This window comes from Sinohyriopsis cumingii, chromosome 5 (assembly GCF_028554795.1).
Source record: "Sinohyriopsis cumingii isolate HCF-2022 chromosome 5, ASM2855479v2, whole genome shotgun sequence".
NCBI lineage: Eukaryota > Metazoa > Mollusca > Bivalvia > Unionida > Unionidae > Sinohyriopsis > Sinohyriopsis cumingii.
This window is the reverse complement of record NC_142965.1, coordinates 100,598,304-100,620,279: the sequence shown is the minus strand read 5'-3', so window position 1 is coordinate 100,620,279 and position 21,976 is coordinate 100,598,304. Positions and strand designations below refer to the sequence as shown.

Sequence of the window (21,976 nt, the reverse complement as noted above, 5' to 3'; positions counted from 1 at the left end):
TTTTTTAATTTTAGATCACAGAAGACCAACAAAGACACAGGTGGAAAATATAAATTAAACAAAAAACATAAACCCATTTTTTCTTTTCTTGGTGAAGGGGTGGATGTGTGAAGAATGTCTTTCTACGCCACTATTATGTTTGTTATTTCATGACCAAACTCACCTGCCACCTCCTAGCCATTGATTTCCTTACGGTAGAGTTTTATAATTGTGCAATGTCATTCAGATATGAAAGCTATTTCAAAGCAAACTCTAACTCGGCAATCTAGGACACTTAAGGTATGGATATTTCAAACATAAATCGAGCCATTCATTGTGCAATGTATTCAGTACAAGAAAGGGTCAGGATTTGATAAATTGGTACCCTGATCAAGGCAGATCAAGCCAGAAAAGTACTTTATTATCTTTCAGTCTAAGACGTGCTCATAACCTTATACTGAAAGTCAGTTTCTGTGATAAAGGTGTTCAGACAAAGTTCTGAATGATATGTGTTATCTAGGGCTGGATTATTCAACCGTGCTAAACAGCTTTCAGAGCCCTGCTCATTTGGTGTGCTTCATTTAGGTAAGTAAACATTTTCTTTTTCTTTTTAATTGGAAAGGCATATGTCTCATTTTAAGGAGATCGAAGAGAGACAGACAGACAGTGTGTGTGTGTGATTTAGATTTTTAACATAGCTTTAACCATTTTTCAGTCATATCGCTACGATGTCTGCAGTGTGACAGTTTATGGTGATGTCTAGCACTGGGGCATTATGTCGCAGACATATAGCATGATGTCCCACCCAGTCACATTATCCTGACACCAGGCCGACTAGTCCTAACACAAACCTCTTAATGCTGAGCGCCTAGCAAGGCAGCTGTTAGTACAGTCGAACCCACTTATCTCGACCTCGGTTAACTCGCCAACCCTATTAAGTCGACGTTTTTGAAGTGGAACCGCCAAATTCTCTCTTTGTCTTAGCATTTTCTCATCGGTTATGTCGATTCTTTTATGTCGCCGAACCCTAATATCTCGAGCACAAAAGAAGGCCAAATTTGCCACTTAACGTCGGTTATCTCGATTCCCATGACCAATAGCTTTGTTTGTATCGACAACCCCATCTTAGCAGTGCATTGTTACATCATAATCTGCTTATGCTGACATCTGGGCCGAGTACTGTATGCTGTGACAGTCAATCATGCTACCGTACTATACCTACAACTGGCCGACTTCTGAAGACGCGAATAGAACAGATAAAAGTTACGGTTACAGAGACTTAAACTCCGCAAGAAGAAATAGCATACAACAAATAAACAAGTTTTGCATAATTAAAAATAATTATTTATTTCTCAAAATACAGGAGTGAAAGAATCCCTATATTGGGTGTTAACTTATGCTACAGTAATATATACGGTCCAATATTGCCAGGTGTTGACTCGTGTAAGTTTCTTTCGTGGGAATGGAGATCCTATTTTGCAAGAACACGGTCTTTTGATAGTAACCGCGTGTACGATACTTTTCAGAGCTGTGTCAGAGTGAAATGACTCGCGAATTTAATTTTGACACTGGTTAGTTTTTTGTAAAAACGAACTACACCCCGCACGTTTTTTGTGATTTTGTGAGCGATCTTTGTGTTTGCAATGTTGGAGAATATAATAAAGGTTTGTATCGAGAATCGACGGTGGTTTGTATTGTATACTGGTAAATCTCTGCTGTTAGTTGGCGCACATATGCCTTTTGTTGTTAGCAAACATGTATGTACATTTTTATAGCATGCCGATCGCTTCATCAAACAAATCGCGGCAACGCTGTTGTGTAAAAAACCTCCAAAAACACGTGCATGTACATTCTCATTTATTAACGCACATCATGTACATAAAGAAATTTCAAGCACATGTTAATATATTGCCGCCATATTAGTTTTCGTTTATCTCGACGCTTTTTGGCAAACCCCTAGGCCGGCGACATAACCGGGTTCAACTGTAACTATTTTGTCAGTCTTTGGTATGATTTGGTCGGGGTTCGAAGCCGCGACCTCCCGCATATGAGGCGGACCCTCTAACCACTAGGCCACCGGAGCGGTGTTGAGAGAGAGAGAGAGAGAGAGAGAGATTGGCTCTAAGTGACAATATATCGTCTCTTGCTACAGATCTTCATTAGTTTCATATTGAGAGCTGAGAAGACTTGTTTTATAATGCACATGAGTTATTGTATAATTTTCTTTATTTATTGCTATTAAAAATACATATTAATTTGAAGTACTTTGACAGCTGAATGCCAGAATGCTGCTCTTTTTTGAAAACGAAAAGAAGAAGAAAAATTACGGTCTCTTAAGACCTTTTATTTAGCAGGAATGAAAGATGATATCGACGATGATCGTGACGATTTTATTATTAATATCATCACTATTGTGTTTATTATATTCCTTAAATGTAAAAAATGAAAAACACTGTTCATCTTTGGTCTGTTTTAAATCGTGAAAATATTAAGATATTGCAATTATGAAAAGTACGTACCTAAAATCGATTGTGATTACAAGGGGAGAAATAAAATTAGGATAAACATCTTGTACCTCACGAAAATTCATATTTTGGTTTGGTTGAAAACCTTGTATTCCTTTTTTATTTGAGTTTCATCGTACGATACAATTCTTTACATAATTGTTTTCAATAGATGCACATTTCGAAATGACCAGTGCAGCTCAAACACAGGATAATAAGACGAAGCACCTACGTCAGCTAAGAAACACTGCTCATGCACTCTGTAGTTATACATGAACATACACTACTCATGCACTATCTAATTTTACATTAACATACACTGCTGATGCACTAATTGTACATTAACATACACTACTCATGCACTATCTAATTATACATTAACATACACTGCTGATGCACTATCGAATTGTACATCAACATACTTTGATGATACACTAATAGTGCATCATCATACACTGCTCATACACTATCTAATTGTACACCAACACACACTGATCGTGCACTATTTAACTGCACATCAACATACACGTTTCATGCACTATCTAATTGTTCATCAACTAATAAACTCTGTTCATGCACTGATTGAATATCAACATACACTCCTTACGCATTATATAGTTGTACGTAACTAAACATATACAGTTCTTGCACTATTTACCTGTACATCAACTAACTGTTCGGGCACTATCTGCTGTACAATGAACATGAAAATAACAGACCCTTCTCATGCTCTAGTATGGTTGTTGGACTAGATAAACTAAACGTTGTTACATTCATATCACATTGTTACAATCATGCACTAATCTTTACAATTATTCTTTTATTTTCCTTCCATTTTCGAAGTTGTTTTTGTAGCATATATTTTAACCTACTAACGAGACAATTGACAGATGAAAGTACACAAATCTGAATACGGATAAAACATATAAATTGAACTATGCTGGTATTCACTGTAACAGCGGTACCTATGGATTACATGCTACAGTAAGATACAAGCTTTGAAGATTTCACCATTTCAACTACTAACGAAAACAGTGCCTTCTTCGCTTCCTGTCCTCTGCTTATATGGACCCTCAACGTTTTCCCCTTTAAGGAACGTACGATATACCTCACTATACCATTAAAATACATCACTGAATTTGTGTTCTTTTCTTCTGTGTTATTATTTTGTTTGTTTGTTGTTTATAAGAATTTATATTTTATACCATTTTCGGTTTTGTTTGTTTATTAAATGATTCATTTCATATACCAATGTGTTTTTGGGTCATATTGTATTTATGAGATATGTCACTTTGAAGTTAATCACACTCAATCATTTCTTTGGTTCAAAATAAATGATTTGTCTTGCAAAAGGAGGCTCTGTGATAACAACATATTGTTACAGATCCCTATTTATCAACACCACCCCACACCTACCCCCGTGTAAGAAACACCTAGCTGTGCCACCGAATTATAGAGATCTAGAGATAAGAAATCTCCTCTCTGTTCGGTACTTAGGTGTCACTTTATAATTATACTTTCATGCATGTACGGTATATTTCTACACAAATAATGTATATATATATATATATATATATATATATATATATATATATATATATATATATATATATATATATATATATATATATATATATATATATAAGTTTCGAGAGTGTCTGCACGTTCTAGTGCCGTATATGAACGGCTACCAAAACATAATTGGTGATGTGGCGGTGGCCGTGGTAGTATGGGCACTGGAACGTGAAGGCAAGCGATAGTTGTCTTATCTCGCATAAAGAGGTCCTAGGTTCGATACCAAGCAGAAACCCAGTATCGAGCGAATTATTGAAATTGCTTGTTTAGCGCTAGGGCGTCAATATTTGTAGTAATCAAGGTATCTAAATTCGTCAACGAATATATAAGTATCAGAGGCTGCGTTAGGAGTACGCGACGCGGGGCCTAGTGCCCACCATGACCGCGCGGGGCCAGAATATCGGTATCTCGATTGGTATGCTACTGCAAACACTGATTATGTATAGACTAGATCAACTTTCGCGATTTACTTGCATCACGTGCGGCCTGTATAAGCGTTTCCAATTTACCGGAGAATATAGCTTACCAAATAATACCACATACTTTACGGGCTATTTTATTTGTGTTGGAGTTATGTCAATGTGTATCGGGTTCGAACTTGACAATATTAAAATGCAAAACTTTAAGAAATTCAACATACAATACAAAAACTGAACTGAGACAATACTACAAAATGAATGTTTACTGGACGCCTTATGGCCTCTGTATTTATTTGTTATGCTATGACACTTGTAATAATTTGTATTATTACTGAATCTTCTATATGCCTCGTAATAATATTATCAGAGTTCGTTTTTTATTTATTTTTTCTTCAAGGCTACGACAAATGTTAACCCTGTTAGTTTAAGGGGCATAAAATGGCGCAATACAGCCTACCACGTGTAGTAATAGGAGAAAATGGTGACAGCAGCTGCCGTGGCTTGGTGGTTGGTATGTTGGGCTCCTAACTGAAATGATGCGGGGTTGAATCTTCCCATTTGATCAGCCATGGTCAGCTACCGTGGGGTGTCCTTGCGTAGGACACTTGACTCCGATTACCTCGGTACTAAATAACCTACTTTCCACTGGTGTACAATAAAAGACTAAACGCATACAAAACAAACGAAATTTATTTCAGGTAAGACATAGATTAATGGATGGATGAACTACCGTATATGTGAGTGAGTGGGCAGATAGGTGGATAGGTTGTACTGGTAGTTCATATTTCAAGGTATATTATGACAGAAAGACCGTAGAAAAATAGTATGCCTACCAAAACGTACGTGAATGTATCTCACCATATCGATTTGGAAACTGAGACTTTTATGATGTTTCTCATAGTTTCCTCGGTGAATTTGAAAACTTGAAGGTCAACGTAATCAAATAATGTGTACAAGGAACACGTATATCTTTCATAAATATAAGAACAAAGCAAACACGAAACAAACATGGTCTAAGAAACGAACAAACGTCTAAATCGAATAGGGTCACATAATAATACCTATACGATTGTATTTTCAATCCATGCTTCGCTACAGAAACTGTGGAGAGTTAACACTGTTCCGTACAACCATACAGCTTAAAGAGGGCATACACTCTTAATCACTTTGATTTTTGTGCCCAATAACCGTATTTTTTATATTCATATATTTAGAAAATATAACCATCCTCTACATTATAATGCCATAACTAACGTGACGTCCAAAATGACGACAGGCTAATATACAACTAAATTTATTGCACATCATTATTCATTCCTAATTCCAGTGATATTACAAACCCGTTTAATCTTACACGACTCTGTTGTTTGTAATGAGTGTTCAATTTTTATTTCTCGGATAGGTGTTTAAAACAACTATATGCAAATACAGTCTGGACAGACCATGGCTATGTAGGACGATAGTATTGGGGACAGACGCTTATCCCACCATCAAGCGCCCAAAAGATGATGCTTCTTGGTTTCTTCTCACTGTGGCTCAGGCCCTGGTTTGGCACTCCCAGAGCCTCAGTCTCAATACAAACAATGACAGGTAATTAACCTTTCCTGAAACAATATGACTGATTCACGATTCTGAAAGTAAACCACTGTTGAGGGATATAAAATAAAGCAATATCTTAAACAGCGTACATTTGATACTCAATATCATGCAAACACGACTATCATCTCACTGATGGAGAGGATCAATGAGAAGATTTGATATAGTCTCGTGGGGTTTAATGTCAGGTTTTTAGCACGTGCCAAGCTTGTTAATGGTAGCCTGTATACTTGGTGGAAGAAAAAATGAGATGACACCGGGAAGGAGCACCGAACCACAAACAGATATTAGCAAGCATTCTCACACGCCCTTTTTGGTCCAGACTCGAAGTCTAGCTGACAGAAGTGACACGTGTGAGTGATCTGCTAAAGTGAACGCATTTAACCACTAAGTCACGTGGGGCCCTAAACTAGTTAAAGAAATCCAGAACATGCTAAAGCGGCAGGCGAGACTTGGAACGTGCGCGTGTCATCTTGCCATAATGACGATGAGCGTTTTGTTACTTTATCAATTTGTAGGTGAGTGCCGTTTTGTCAAGCATATTCTATTTATATCCGAGTGAGTAAACCCAATAATTCGATTCTCCTGGATCATACCGCCTGTGGATTAGGGCCACTGACGGTCAAAATGTGCGCTATGTCGATTAGGCAAAGGATGTCTTCTAGCAAACTTTTGATTAAAACTTGTTTCGAATCGGTCGAATTTGTATACTGTCTTATTTTCGACCTTTTTTTTTTCCAAATAGATAAATAAGCGACCCATTGTACTAGCCCCTCTTAAGACTATCAAGTCTAAGGGAGGGATTCCTTTCCTTTTTGTTCCTTGTAGTTAGTTTTATTATAGTGACTCTGCGAGACTCATTTGACCTTGTGTTGTGTATCGATGAGTGTTGTGTTGTATTTGCGACTACATAGATGTAAGGACAGCTCTTTCTAGATCAAATTAATTGAAGTCATTTATTCTTATCTAAGCTTGGTGTGATAATGCAATTTTAAAAAGATATTTCAAGCTAAATATAAAATATTTAGTATTAAAAATAATAAGGTGACTAAGTAATTTTGTTTTTGTTTAGTGCTTGCATGTGTTGCGTATTGTGTTATAGGTATTTCTTTAAGCCGTAGCATATTTTGGTCTGATTGTGTCTAGCTTTCTTGTTGCACCTTGGTGCAGAAAGAGGATTGAAATCTTCCATTACTCGGAAGTGATGGAAAACACTGTCATTAATTGGCTTTTGTATTGCAATTAGTTTTTTGATTTTTTTGCATCTTGGTGCAAAAGTCGAATAAAAAATCTCTATCACACTGACTCAAAAGGTTTAGTGTATAAAACAAAATTTAAGTTGTCAATAGCAATGCTCTCCCGTATAGCTTCTCTTTGGAGTGCACATCCTTAGATGGCTTAGCTATCAAGAGAACCCTGATTCTTTTCTGTTATATAGTAGGTATTTACAAATTGCCTCAGTTAGATAGTTTCAAAATTTGGAGTACCTTTGCAGTTCCGGAGGGATTGAAATTTTCTCTCACGCGGACATGATGGAAAACATGCATCAGTCAAAAGCGCGCCAAATTATAGTATTGTATACCTGTTGAGATCCAGTGTCTTAAATTAAAAAATCATCATTTAGCAATCTTGATTAGTAAGTCAGTAATCATTATCGAACTAGCATAAATTTTCCTTGGTTAATTTAGTTGTCGATCCATTTGTAATTTGGTTCCATATTGAAAAAGTTTCCTGTTGAGATCCAGTGTCTTAAATAAAATAAATTCAACATTTGGCAATCTTGATTAGTAAATCAGTAATCATTATCCAGCTGAAATCGTTTTTCCTTGGTTAATTTTATTGTTTGTCAGTTGTAACATATTGAATAAGTTTCCGTGTCTTGTATAAGATTTTGGCAAGTTTGGTTAGTAAATTTAGTAATCATTGTCCAACAGGTATCGTTTTTCTTAGGTTGATTTTGTTATCTATCCGTTTGTAATGCAGTTCAGAGTTCTTTTTCATTTCATCTGTAGTAAATATGGGTTAAAACTTTTAAATTTCCATATGAATCATCCTAAATTCTAATTTAAAGTCTATTTTTGTGTCTATGTTCATTCCATTACCAAGAAATTTTCCTGGATTAGAATATTCCATATCACAGTCCTTGTGATTTTGTGGTTTCAAGGGTTATACATTGTTAAAGGCACTGTGAACTTGTTATTTAAAAATTCATTATGAATCATCCGAAATTACAAATCAAAGTCCATTTTCGTTTCTATGTTCATTCCATCACCAAGAAGTTTTCTTTCCTAGTTAAGAAAAATCCATGTCATAGTTCTTGTGGTTTCGTGGTTTTATGGTTTATACCTGATTAAAGGTACTGGAAATCTGTTAGGCTATAGATTCCACCCAGCTGACCTTCCTGTCGGAAATGTCTTCTGTGGTAGATCCTAATCCCATGGTGATTCTACCCACACCGGGATTGGCGGGAAAATGAGAGAAGGAACAGCGAAAGTCAAACGGTAACGGTACTCTTAGACATTTTAACAGAGTTAAGGAGTCTAAAACAAATGCATCAGACTTCTTTATTACGAACCAAGAGAAAAAGACCTTCTTTCCGAGCCAAACAACACAGCCATGTTACTACGCCTGCTACCTCTAGTGATTTCTACCAAATCATCATTGACACGAGCCAGTCCAGATGTAGGCCTTAGCCGTGACAAAGGTTTAAGGTAGTTAAAGCAGATTATGTCCCGTTCCTGAGTTTGTCTTATAAACAAACAAATACCTAACGGTTTTGTTCAGGGTCACTCACTTCTCTCGAAAAGAGATAGTATTTCAATTGCCAAAATCAAAATCCCTATTTTACCCCAAAATGTACGTGTGCGAGTGAGTGAGTGCGTGAGTGTAGGTCCCTATAATTATAAAAATTAAAACCAACAGACACTTACGTTTTCTGTCTCGTCTATACTGGTACAAATTTTACAATCCAATTCACAATAGTACACAACACTTTAAAAAGTTCATAGACTTTTTCTGTGTTTTTGTTCACTCTCTCTTTTTTTTTAATTTCTTCACTTTCACATAGCTTTCCTCTTCTTCTTCCTCACTTTCTCCTCGTCTTCGTTTCTTCTGATTTTTCTTTTTCTGCACATGTCTTTTTGCACGTGTCTGGGTTCTTCCTTTGGGGAGGGTACCTCTTCTTCTTCCTGTTCGGCACCACCCTCTTCCTCTTGCTCCTGTTGTTTCTTAGGGCATTCTGAAAACCAATGTCCTTTTTATCGACAATGATAACAGGTATCTTGACTTTTGTCTCTTCTGAGATCTGTCTTGCTTTTTGACGGTCTGGACACTCTGATGACCAATGTCCTTTCTTCGTACAGATATGGCAAGTATCTTGACTTTTATCTCGAAAAGGGAAAGTAGTCCGTCGGCTTTTCTGAAGAAAATTTTCTTATAACACCTCGCAAAGCTCTGATCAGAAGTTCGATCTGTGTGGGCTCTTCCATCGTTCTGCTCAGTTTGAAAGTGAAATGAATATTGGAAGGGAAGAACCCTTTATATATACTCTGGTTTGACATGGATATAAAGTGACCCATGGCGTTTAAAATGTAGTCATTTGACTTTTCACAATCAAGATGAAACGATCACATCATTTTGTGAAGAAAGGAGAAGAAAGTAAGAGGTAGAAATGTGATTTATCGCCTCGCACAGCAGCTGAAGTCTTGACTCATGCCAGTGATTTTGAAGATGACATAAGTGAGCCCGAATCCAGACACAGAGAGTCTGCACCCAACCAAAGTTCACCACTATTAACTTCTCAAAAAGAATACCACATTCGAGAGACTGAAAAGCGCTCCTCTAGAAAATTTAGAACGACGGCTTACACGTACACGGTGAAGTTTAAAGATTTCAAGTCCGACGTACCGTTGGAGAAAGCAGAAGGATTCCTCACGGAAGTGTGGAATTCTTTGTTAACCACACTGAAACGGCAATGTCAAGCCAAAGAAGACTATCGCTTGAGACTTTCCATTCATCACGATAGTCTGAAGTCCCCCGTTTGAGTCGGGTAACAGCCAAACAGAACTGACACCTTCCAAAGTCATCGACAAGATTCATCACGTGCAACAATCCAACAAGTTTCACATCACCGATGGATAAGCCACGCTGTTCAAGACCCACGTGTCTCTTCCCCAAGGGACAGAACGCAAAAAGGTGTTTATGGTGGACAAACTTCACAGCACCAAAAAAAAAACAACCAGCAAGACCAGATGTGTTTAGCCCATGCCATCGTGCTGGGACGAACGTATGGTGACAAGAACGACACGGCAGAATGGAAAAGAGCTTAGCAAACAATTTCAAAATCGAACCGAGCCAAACAAAGAAGTGAAGCAGAGTTCCTGTTACAGCAAACGGGGCTATCCAAAGACACACCCTGTGGCATTCCTGAAATGCAAAAATTGCAAAACGTCTTGGCACCACGCTACACCTTGAAAGTGCATCCTCAAGAAGTGCGCGGAGCTCTGTTGTTTTGAGGCAAAGATTTCAAAGACGGAAAATATATTCACGTTTATTCACGATGAACATTTCGATACCATCACCATTATCGCTCCATTGGTGGGATACATTTATTATTGCGAGAAATGTGACTATGGCTATAACAATCGTGAGCAACACAAGCATCAAGTGCAAAGTCTTGCCTCCCACGGACTTGTACCATCTTGTGTTACCTCACCATTGCTAATGATGACGTTTCCCTTGTGCCCTACGTGTGCCGAAACCTGCAATCAAGACCAATCTTGTCAACACACCCTGGAAAAACGTGCCTTGGCGGGAACATGGGTCAGCGTAGAATTGTTCAAAGCTCTGGACCTGGGATACCAGCTGTTAGAAGTGTACGAAATATACCCTTTTCCCAAGAGAGAACAGTACCACAAGGGAGGCGAGACTCATAAAGGCATTTCCGCAGACTACGTGGATGCCTTTTTGAAACTGAAACAAGAAGCCAATGGCTATCATTCCTGGTGCCACATTCCTGAAGACCGAAAGAAATTCAAAGATAAATACTGGGAGCAAGAAGGCATCACTTTAGACCACATCGAGAAAAACGAAGGCTGGCGATCGTTTGCCAAAGTGATGTTAAATTGTTTGTGGGGAAAAATGGCACAACGACCGTGTTTCTCCAAGACAGAGTATTTGACAGAACTTTCCCGGTACTTCCAGATGATTGATGACAAAAGCAAATACATGAAACATGCGGGCGTCGTTCGTGAGGATTTGATCCTGGTCAATTACGAAGAAGAATTGGACTTTGTACAAGCGGAAGAATTTGGAAATATCATAATTGCAGCCTACTTGACAGCTCATGCGCGTACGAAGCTTTAGAACTTATAGGTGATCGTGTGCTGTACTTTGACACGGACAGTTGCTTCTACGTCGATCGCCCGAGTCAACGTCACCCTGACATCGAAGAAGAACGTTTAGGAGCCTGGACAGACGAACACCTCGACGACAAGATTTTAAGTTTCGCTAGTGGCGGTCCTAAAAATTACGACTACGAATACCGGGACCCACAAGGAGTAGTGCACACGGAGTGTAAACTGAAAGGATTGACTCTCAAATATCGCACCAGTCAAGTGTTGGCTATTGAAAGAAGCTTAGGAGTCTGGACAGGATGGAAACTTTAGAGTGACCACCGAAGAACCGCATAAGATTGTACATTTACCCACTCACCAAATCATCAGTCGGCTTCTGGAAAAGTGTATCAAATTGTGTACCAGAAGCGACTTCCCAACCACTTCACTTTACCGTACGGACATGTCGGTATAAAAAAGAAATGGTTCCAAGAGGATAGCCACCAACAAGAAGGATGACTTCGCTACAGCAAGATTCGAGTAAGAGACCTAATAAGAACTCCAAATTCAAGTCATAACAGTTTCCTGTCTTCTTGCCAGACTATTGTGATTGTGCCCGTCAATTGGAAACGTTTCAAAAATAACCTACGGATAGGGACAGAATACCTACTTTGAATGTTTTAGCTAGAACAGAATTTGTCTGTGTGGGACATGAGACTAGATTGGGTTTCGAAGTACAGTGTTTCAATTTTGGTCTGAAGTTGCGAATGGATCAATGTATCTATAAAGATTCAGCTATTCGGGAACATACTCGATGGTCTCCGCACTGTACTAACCTTTATATGGCCTTTCCACCTATCACACTGCGTTACCATAGAGAAGGACGTACTGTTGTCCAGGAAGAAACAAAGAAGACTTCCAAAACTAGAGCTAAAAAAGGAACGATGCACAGGCTCGAGACTTCGTTACGGGTAGTATAAAAAGTGACAACGTCCAAGATATATAGTTCATTGTAACTACCAAGTCCAAGTGAGAAAGATGAATTCTTTTAAACATACATCATTCAAGTTTGGGGATTCTGAAGAGGAGCGCGATGATGTGCCTTGCGATGAGAGCGATGCCGTACACTGTGACCTCACCGATGTAGTAAAGCATCATGGGAACTTTGTTATCACTACTACTACTACCACTACACCTACCATGGAAAGTGATGATGTACGTGTCAATCCTGACGGATACGAAATCGATGCCACTCGTGTCGTGGACTCTTTTCTGGTCTGCATTGTCAATGTCAATCTTCACGCGAGACCATGAGTCTATCACCTTACGGATGTCATCCAAAACTGAGCAAACTCCCATCGACTTCACCCTGCCCTCATCAAAACGAACCTGTGCATACCTGGAACATGCTCGATGGTCCCCGAATTGCCACTACCTACCTTTAGTGGGACGATATCAGTAATCCCTGAATAGATGCTTTACTAGAGAACATTCGTGGTTTACCTCTGGAGTTGAGAGAACGCATTTACCGAGAGTTGGTCAAAATACAAGTGAAATGCAAGCTCAAAATCATTTCTAGATTTTTAAATTATGCTATTTTCTAAAGTAAACAAAGACTGATTATGGGAGGACACTACTTCAATCACACATATAAACGAGGCTATCGGCCACGACCCAGTGATTCCTAATTCTTAGAGGACATGATCATGGATACTTTACAAGAGAACATTCGTGGTATGCCTGTGGAGTTGAGAGAACGCATTTACCGAGAGCTGGTCAAAATACAAGTGGAACGCAAAGAACAATTGCATCCGTTACGTCACCGGTGTTTAAACCACTGGTACCTGAATGCTATAAGAGGACTGATTTAGATGAAAGTGTTTCAATGGTCAGACATTGTTAAACTGGACTTGGGCGATAAGGATTTGATTTCTTTTCACTACAAGGTAGACATACTGCAACGAATTCCAGAAGATGAGTTAGAGGATTACCAGAATATTTTACACAACGTAAACTTAGTTCAAGAGGAAACTTCTGAACGGAGTGTGATGGGTAAGTTAGTGACGAAACCATTTAGATTCGCCTCTGGAGTATAATCTTCTCTGTGCAGATAGTACACTTATTGCCTCCGAATAAAGAGGTATACACACGGGTTACATTGCCACAATCGTTATCCCTCGTGATTCAAACATTTCCGTGGAAGAAAATCAATGACACTATTCAGAGAGTGGAAGATTACCTACACTTATTACGAGAACTGTGTCCATTGAATTGGGGTCGACGTGTTGTGTGTGTCTTAGTGAATTGTTTTCTGGGATTTCGTCTACTAGCCGATTCCTTGTGGACTCTTTACGAACATTACTTGTCACTAAATAAAACATGAAAGTGGCTTCTTTAAATGAGCACGAGAGAGTCATTTTGTTCAAAGCCTTGCGTTTTCATCTGGATACTTCTCGACCTCTACGGGAAAAACATATTCGTCAACTTTTCGTACCGAAGATGTGTTAGAAGATGTGTGTGTAGCTTGTGACTTACACTCTCATTGGGCAGATGTACGTGACTGGAAAAATTGGGTTTTGAGGCTTGGACAAAAAAGGTGGCCCATTATGCTCAAGATTTGTGATCCTCCATTCAAACGTCCAAGGAAAAAGTCGCTTATAAACCTGTGTTAGTGGCAGTGCTAGAAAAACCTGTTACCGACGACAACCACTCCCTTCAGGACAGGACTGTCATGGAAATTCCCAAACGACTATTCCGGGAGGACACCTGTGTGACACTACCCCTTGTAGAGGCTGTAAGAACATTACACACTGTCCATAGGACATCTTGGTTACCAAAAACATGTTGTACAGAGACTTGTTTATATTCCACTTTGATCGTTTTAAAGTGTATTTTATTGTTGTACTTAACCATTTGGCTTTTATGTATTTTTATCTTTCGTATTGTTCCATTTTAACTTGCAATAAACGTGTCCTAAAAAAAAGTATAACTATGGCTACCTCTGCTGTCTCCGCTCGCTCTTCCTCCACTTTCAAAGTCATCGACGAGCATGTAAATCGTGCCAGTTGGGAGGCCTTGTATCTTCGCCATCCCTTTAACATGTCAATTGCCGGACCGAGCGGTTCAGACAAAACCGAATTTCTCAAATGTTTGATCGAACATAAACATCATCTGATCGATCTTTCATCTCAACGAATCGTGTGGTGTTACAAAGAGTGGCAATCGGCGCACAACCTCTTGCGAGAAAGTTAAGGTGATTCCATCGTGTTTGTGGAAAGCATTCCTAGCGAAGACGACCGAATCGTGTCTAACCCCAGTCAAACCCATCTGGTCATTTTCGACTACATGTTAGGAAAAGACGAAGAAGAAATTAAATTGTGGTTTACGCACAAAGGACGCTATTGTAATGCCAGTGTCATTTACATTACTAAAAATTTGTTTCAACAAAGTAAAGCCCATCGCACCATCAGTCTGAATGAAAATTACTTGGTCTTGTTTAAAAGGCCTAGAAATAAGTCGCAAGTGCAAGTCTTAGCCAAACAGTTTGGAACGCTTTGGCTAACTCATGTGTACGACGATGACACTCCAACCACACACGCCTATCTACTCGTCGATTTGAAACCCACCACCCTCAATTATTTGCTATTTCGTACCCATTTGTTTTACCACTGGTGCCAAAGACGGATGGACTGTCCTGTACACGTCCTCGTCGTCGATTTATCCAAAAAATCTGTCAACATGACGTCCCTTCAGTATCATCTTCCTGTCAAATTGAATCGTGCCTTGTACGGCATCAGTCGCGACAAAATCCACAAATACGTTCTCGCGTCTTAGAAGCCAGTCTCAAAGAAGTGTTCCGATGGCTTACGATGACAGCACGTCAATTACTGCAAGGCATCATTCACATTCCTCATCAAACCAAAGGCTTTTTGACAAAAACAAAGTAGCCTTGAAACAAATGGCAGATCCCCGCATCGACACTCAAACCAAAAAGGAAATATTTTGAAACTTGGAGGGAGCGGTTCTCTAGGAGGTGTCATCATTCTTTCCCTCTTAAAATTGGATCCTAATGCCCCCAAAGTGCTCCCCAAGAAAATAGTCACTCCCAAAAAGGCCAATCGAAGCCCAAAGAAGAAACAGAGCAACGGTATCATGAATAGGCCATAGCCCCAGAAGAAAACCAATAGAAAGAGAACAAGAATATTCCTCAGAAAAAGAAAAGCCCTCAGAAAACAGGTTCTACCCGCAAGAGAGGTACTTTGACTAGGACGCAACTTTACATTCGGAAACCACGACCTGCAGCGACGGTGACTGCGTCTCCAGCAGCTTCAGGTTCGTCCGCTTCTCCGTTGCTGGTGATGCCAGCCCAACCCAATTTGAAACCCGTTCTTCGTCAGGTGATGAAACAATGTAAACCCACGTCTCCAACAACTTCTCCTCCAGCGTCGACACCCTTCTTCTCTTTAGCTGCAGTGGCAGCTGCTCACAAAGTACCTGCTCCCAAAATCAAAGTCCAAGAGAGATCGGGCATGTTACAGAGTGTACTGGATTTGTCCAAGGAAGAACTGTCCCATTTAGTCCTTTGCGAACCCTTCCACGTCGAATGATGCCTGTCATCAAGTTGATACGACGTAAAGACAATCAGTGGCGACGCGTTTCAGTATAAAAAAAGACCTGAGATAAAGCGTGGGCATCAGTGTTTTTGTGCTCCTGAACACCAAAAATTGTCATCACCCAGAAACCATTCCTCTTCTAAACGCAAAGGAAAGATAAGGAAAGGACTGCCTCCTCGTTTAGTCAAATATGGGGGACATGTTGTCAGTCATGTCCAAAGCTTTTCCACCCATTGCACAAAAAACTCATTAAAACCGCCTCCAGAGATGTCATCGATACCGTGTGCGAATGTTGTTTGAACGTCTTGAAAGGTACGATACCTTTGTCTAAACACCAGAAACAATGCTTTGCCAAACATCGTCACGTTCTTCGCCAAATGGTTCAAAACAAAATACCCATTCGTCAAAAGAAGATGTACGCACAACGCGGAGGAACTTTGCCTCTGTTGTTTAGACCCTTGCTGAAAGAGGCATTGGGAACCATGCTGGGAGGACTCGTGGGAGCACGATGAAAGGGACCTCTGAAGTCCAAACATCTCAGACGTGACCCTTGAAATCTGACGGAAGGACGAATACTAGCTTTAGTGCCTTACAAACGATGGATTGAATACCATCGTTGGCAAGAACAACGGACCCCGCATTTGCCTCCCTTTCCGAATTTGACCGAAATGTCCCAGTTACAACACGAATTGCAGTCGCTGATGGATCGCCACGATTTGTCCGAAACAGAAAAATCGCAAAAGCACGGTCAACTCTTGTAACGACAATAACTCTTTCGCCAGTAAGCTTTAGACGAAACAGCTCTGCCCACATTCAAAAACCTGATGAAAATTCCATCACTCACACCACCACCACCACCTCTACCCCCAGTGGTCAAGACAGGCACAACCCCACGAAAGTCTGAGGAAGAAGAGGTACGAGAAGTCTTTCAAACACCGTTAGCATATTCCATTCCTAGTAAGATTGCAGCATCCTTGTTGACCCCTTCCCCAACACCCCAACGGGAAGAGCTGAAAGATTGGGTTAAAAAGATGATGTCTACTCCTTCTTCGACAGCAGTGAGAAAGAAAGAAGGGAAACCAGAAGTGAAAAAAGAAAAGAAGACCAAAGCCATTCCATTACCACCACCACCTCCACCACTACCTTCGACTTCTACTCCCGTGGCACATCTGACACGTAAAGCCGTTTCCAAAACACCCTTTCGCTCCATCCAAAGTAGCATCAGCGAAGAGAGGGTGATATATTAAAAATTAGAGAAGGTGTTAGCCAGCATTTACAACGATCCATCCCATCCTGCAAGTTACGGAGTAGTTCAGAAATGCTATCTTGCTTCCAAAACTTGACTGAAAAGTCTCTTATTTACCTCAAGTGCAACGATGGTTACAAGAACAAGCCACATACACTTTACACAAACCCATTCGACGAAAATAATCCAAAGGTCGCACTCGAGTGGAGGGAATCTACCATCAACGACAAACCCACTTAGCCGATGTCTCTCATTTAGCCACCTACAGTCGTGGCTACAAATATTTGTTTTATGTCATCGACGTCTTTTCAAAATTGCATGGGTCGTGCCATTGACTTCCAAATCGAGCAGTGAGTTTTATGCGAGCCCTCCAACTGGTCTTGAAACAAAGCAGTCGTCACCCTCTTTGATGGCAAACCGACTAAGGCACCGAATGTCTGACCCAAGCTTTCCAAAAAGAATAAAAATACGTGACATTCATTTTGTCACCACTGAGAACCCCGTTACCCAAGCAAGCACTGTGGAACGTTTTCAACGCACCGTGAAAGAACGCATGTTGAAATATTTTACACATCACCAGACTCAAGTTCATCGACATCTTACCACACCTGGTTCAAGCGTACAACCAATCTTACCATCGAAGCACTAGACGTGGCCCACCCCAAGATGTGTCTTAAGACAACAAAGTGGCCGTTTCTGAACGCCTGTTTGGTACGTCCCCGACGGTGGCTGTCCGCAAGAAGAGTGGAGTGTTGGCAGTAGGAGATTAGGTGCGCATTGGCAAAACCAAACGAACTTTCGACAGAGGTTACTTACCCAACTGGACTACGGAATTGTTTCGTGTCACTGTACGAGTGCATGGTCGTCATCCTGCCGTCTATAAATTGGAAGACATGAACGGGGAAGTGTTAAAAGGAACGTTTAACTTGCCCGAGCTACAACGTGTCACCAAAACAGAAGACGACATGTACGACATCAAAAGCATTCTCGAACGCAGAACCCGTAAAGTGTCAAAACGACGTGTCAAAGAAGTCATTGACTATAAAAAGAAGTGACCATCATGTTTTTCCACACAGGCTCAGCTACCTCTACCACTGCAGTGACCACTCATTCACCCAGTTCTTCTCTGCAATGTTTACAAAAATAGCCCTTGTGGGTGTGGTGTGGAAAACGTGTGCCTAAAACGCAAGTCGTCGTTTTCTGCCAAATCTTTGTGGTATATTGTGTCATCGGTGCGGCCATTGCCAATCTGAGCTGAGTGCAACAAGGAGACAAACATTTGTGAACTATTGTATTGAGCATTTGCATCGGTTACCTTCTTCCCAATCCTTCCCTGAAATACTCGTCGAACTAGAACAACGGGAATCTTACGTTCAGCGTCAGTCACCACTCCAACAACAACAACATTTTGAGCGGAGATACTCCTCTAACATCGAGTGACCCCTCGGACAGCAGAATTCTGAAATTATGAACCACAATAACCAAGTTTACTTGACGCTACCCAGTGACAGTTCCATTGATGAGTTTCCCCGCAATACTTTATGCTGTTACACGGCCAAATTACCTCAAGCGATCCAATTAGATCACGAAGCCCATTGGGAAGTGGCTTTGATGGAAATGATTCATCCGATACAAATCCAAAACATCAATAAAAAGCAAAATACTTTTCGTGTGGAAATCCTGAAGGAACAATTGCAACAAGAGTTGATTGCCGAAGATAATTTATTTTACAAAAACCATCCCTATCCAAAGCTACCTTAAGCAACTATAAAATGGAAATTTCAGCAGGCTATTATTTTAGTGGTCGACATCAGGTGGACACGATTGTCAGTATTTTCAATGTTCATTTTGGCAACGAGTTGGACAAAGATTATTTTAAAAAAGTGTTACCATTGAGTACCATAAAGTAGCTCGTCGCCTGCTGATGAATTTCAGGAAGCCAAAACGTTGCCCATTACATTTTGTCCTGAATTGTTTGACATTTTTGGAGGAGACATTATATATTCTTCCAATTCCACAGACATTAACAACAACAATCGATTTTATAAGCATTTTAAATCTCATGTAGAACTAAACCGAGGACAGAATTTGATCCTAGTGTATTCCGACGTGGTGGAGTACAACGTGGTGGGACACACATCCGTACCGTTACTGCGTGTCATTCCTTTCAAAGTGCATTCTGTCACGACCAATGACCAGGAAGGTGGAAACACCTATCACGTTCACAGCGAATTTGTACATCCTCATTGTTTGCCTATCCGCATATCGTATTTAGACACTGTCAACATTGCTATAAATGGAGATCTGGGACAAATATTCCATTCTGCAAAGGGAAAGTCACGGTGAAATTCCATTTTCGAGAAACGATTCTCTAACGACTTTTAAGTCATGTATCCTGTGTACCATGGCGTCGCTCGACAGCGAGGACATGGTTTAGGAGATATGTTGAAATCGGCCTTTCGTTCGGTGGCTCTAGTGTTGAAAGCGACGGTGACATAAGGATTGCATGCCTTAAAAGATGCTGAATTGACGCAATTCAAAGAATTTCTCCAAAGTGTCATCATCGACAAACACAACCCCAAAGAAGCTTTCATGAGAGTAGAAACAATGTCTTGCTGAGAACGAGCAAAGAAATTTTGGACCGACGAGAAACGCCTATAAATGCCCTGAACGTTGCCGAGTCAGGCATTTATACTTCCCTAGTGCCATAGAACCCCAAAGAAGCTTTCATGAGGGCAGGCAAAAATGTCTTGCTTCAAACTGGCGAAGAAACGCCTATAAATGCCCAGGACACTACCGAAACAGCATTCATGCTCCCCTGACACCACAGCAAGGACAAGTTAAAAAGAGACGAAGAAACAAACACCCCTTCAGAGGCCTTCATACCCATAAAGCTAGAAAGAGTAAGAAAAGAAGAACCGTTCAAGACTTAGACGTTTTTGATTATTAATACCTAGAGACAAAACAATGATGCACCGAGAGTCTTGTGCCTGTTCCAAGCCGGAACTGGATTTGTTTACCATGCCACCCACTATGATGACGATGCAAGAATTCCAATGGGTCGAATTTCACCTTGTCTCCTCTTTGACGGATTCAGCTCCCATCAAGTTTTAAATCAAAGGAAAACCCGAAGATTACGTTGATCTGAACAGCAGTTACTTGTCCCTGAAAGTCAAAGTTCTATATATGGAGGTGATATAGACGGCGATGATAAAGTTCCTCCCGTCAACAATTTCATGCATTCCTTGTTCATTGGAGTGGAAATGTACTTGAATCACAAACTAATCAGCAGCAGCATGGATACTTACCCTTGCAGTGTCTACCTGGTAAATATCTTGACGTACGGAATAGACGCCAAGAACACGGATTTGAATGACTGCGTTCTATGGTAACCTGACTATGCAAACGAGTTTGACAAATTAGCGAAAGAGAATGATGGATTTGAAGAACGACGAAACAAAATCAAGGCGGGGAAGAGTTTTGAACTTATGGATCATTTGCATTTGGACATGCGGTTGCAAGGGAAGTATTTGCTGAACGGCATGGATGTCCGCCTGAGACTGAATCGTAGAAGTGTCACTTTCCATTTGATGGCTGATACTGCTGTCAATCCCAAAACCATCATCCAAGAAGCCAGACTCTACGTGCTCTACGTGGAAGTGTTACCTAAAGTAGGAAACGACATCAGTCACACTTTGAGCAGAACAACCACCAAGTATCCGATTCGACCCGTGGAAGTGAAAACGTTCACCATTTCCAAGGGCCAGCGATCCATGATCGAAGATCATCTGTTCTACGGACAGTTACCCAAATGTATAATCCTTGGAATCGTCGACAGTTTAGCTTTCAATGGAGCCTTCAATAAAAAATCCTTTCAACTTCAACACTTTGGTGTTTCCAAAAGCGAAGTCAGTCGCGATGGCAAAACCTTTTGTACAAGGCCCTTTGAACCTGACTTTAAAGAGAAGAATCGCTTGAGAGCGTACTTGTCCCAGTACCAAGCCACTGGACAGTTAGGAACCAACACCAGTCACGGCATTATGTACGATGATTATGCAGAAGGCTATGCTTTGTGGGCTTTTGATTTAACACCAGGTCAGGGCAACGACGAGGGACATTTCCACTGTATAACATCCGACCAGATTCGTGTGGAAATTCAGTTTAAAAACCGAGACCCTGGTAAAACGGTGAACGGCATATTGTATGTCGAATTCAACAATACCATATAAATAAACAGCTTGAGAGAAGTCATTATAGACTGTTAGAAGCTATGGAAGACTGTAATCCCTCTTTGAATAGTGGAGACTCTATGGAAATGGTATGGAAGGATACCGTGGAAGTAGAACCTCAAGACAAAGACGAGAAGGACATAGTGATGAAGTCCAGATGGCCAGAACAAGTACAACATTTAGTCTTCTGTTTTGCCAAATACCTGGCAGAACAAATTACGGAATTGATCATGCAAAATTGCTGTGGATGTCAAAACGATCATCCCAGGCAAATTTTACACGATAAATGTCTGATGCTGAGTCAAGAAGAAAAATTGGACAAGTATCTAGACGAAGCTTGGAGTCTCATGTCGGAAGAAGCCGTGTTGCATCAGTGGTATAAAGACTTGCGTGAACATTCCTTTCCGCCATTGATGACTTTGGAGATCCATCGCATCGAAGCTCTCTTAGCTCAGAGTGCAGAGTACATATTACATTGTGTG

The 21,976-nt window shown here is 40.4% G+C and overlaps 1 protein-coding gene across 2 annotated transcripts in view; it reads left to right on the top strand.

Annotated features, from left to right (window-relative positions):
• Window positions 1-343: 343 nt before the first annotated feature.
• LOC149799877 (uncharacterized) overlaps window positions 344-21,976 on the top strand; it is a 203,721-nt gene continuing 182,088 nt past the window's right edge. For both annotated transcript variants that reach the window (XM_089959317.1, XM_089959316.1), the window contains exon 1: window positions 344-564. The gene's annotated coding sequence lies outside the window, so the exon portion shown is untranslated. The remainder of the gene's footprint in view (window positions 565-21,976) is intronic.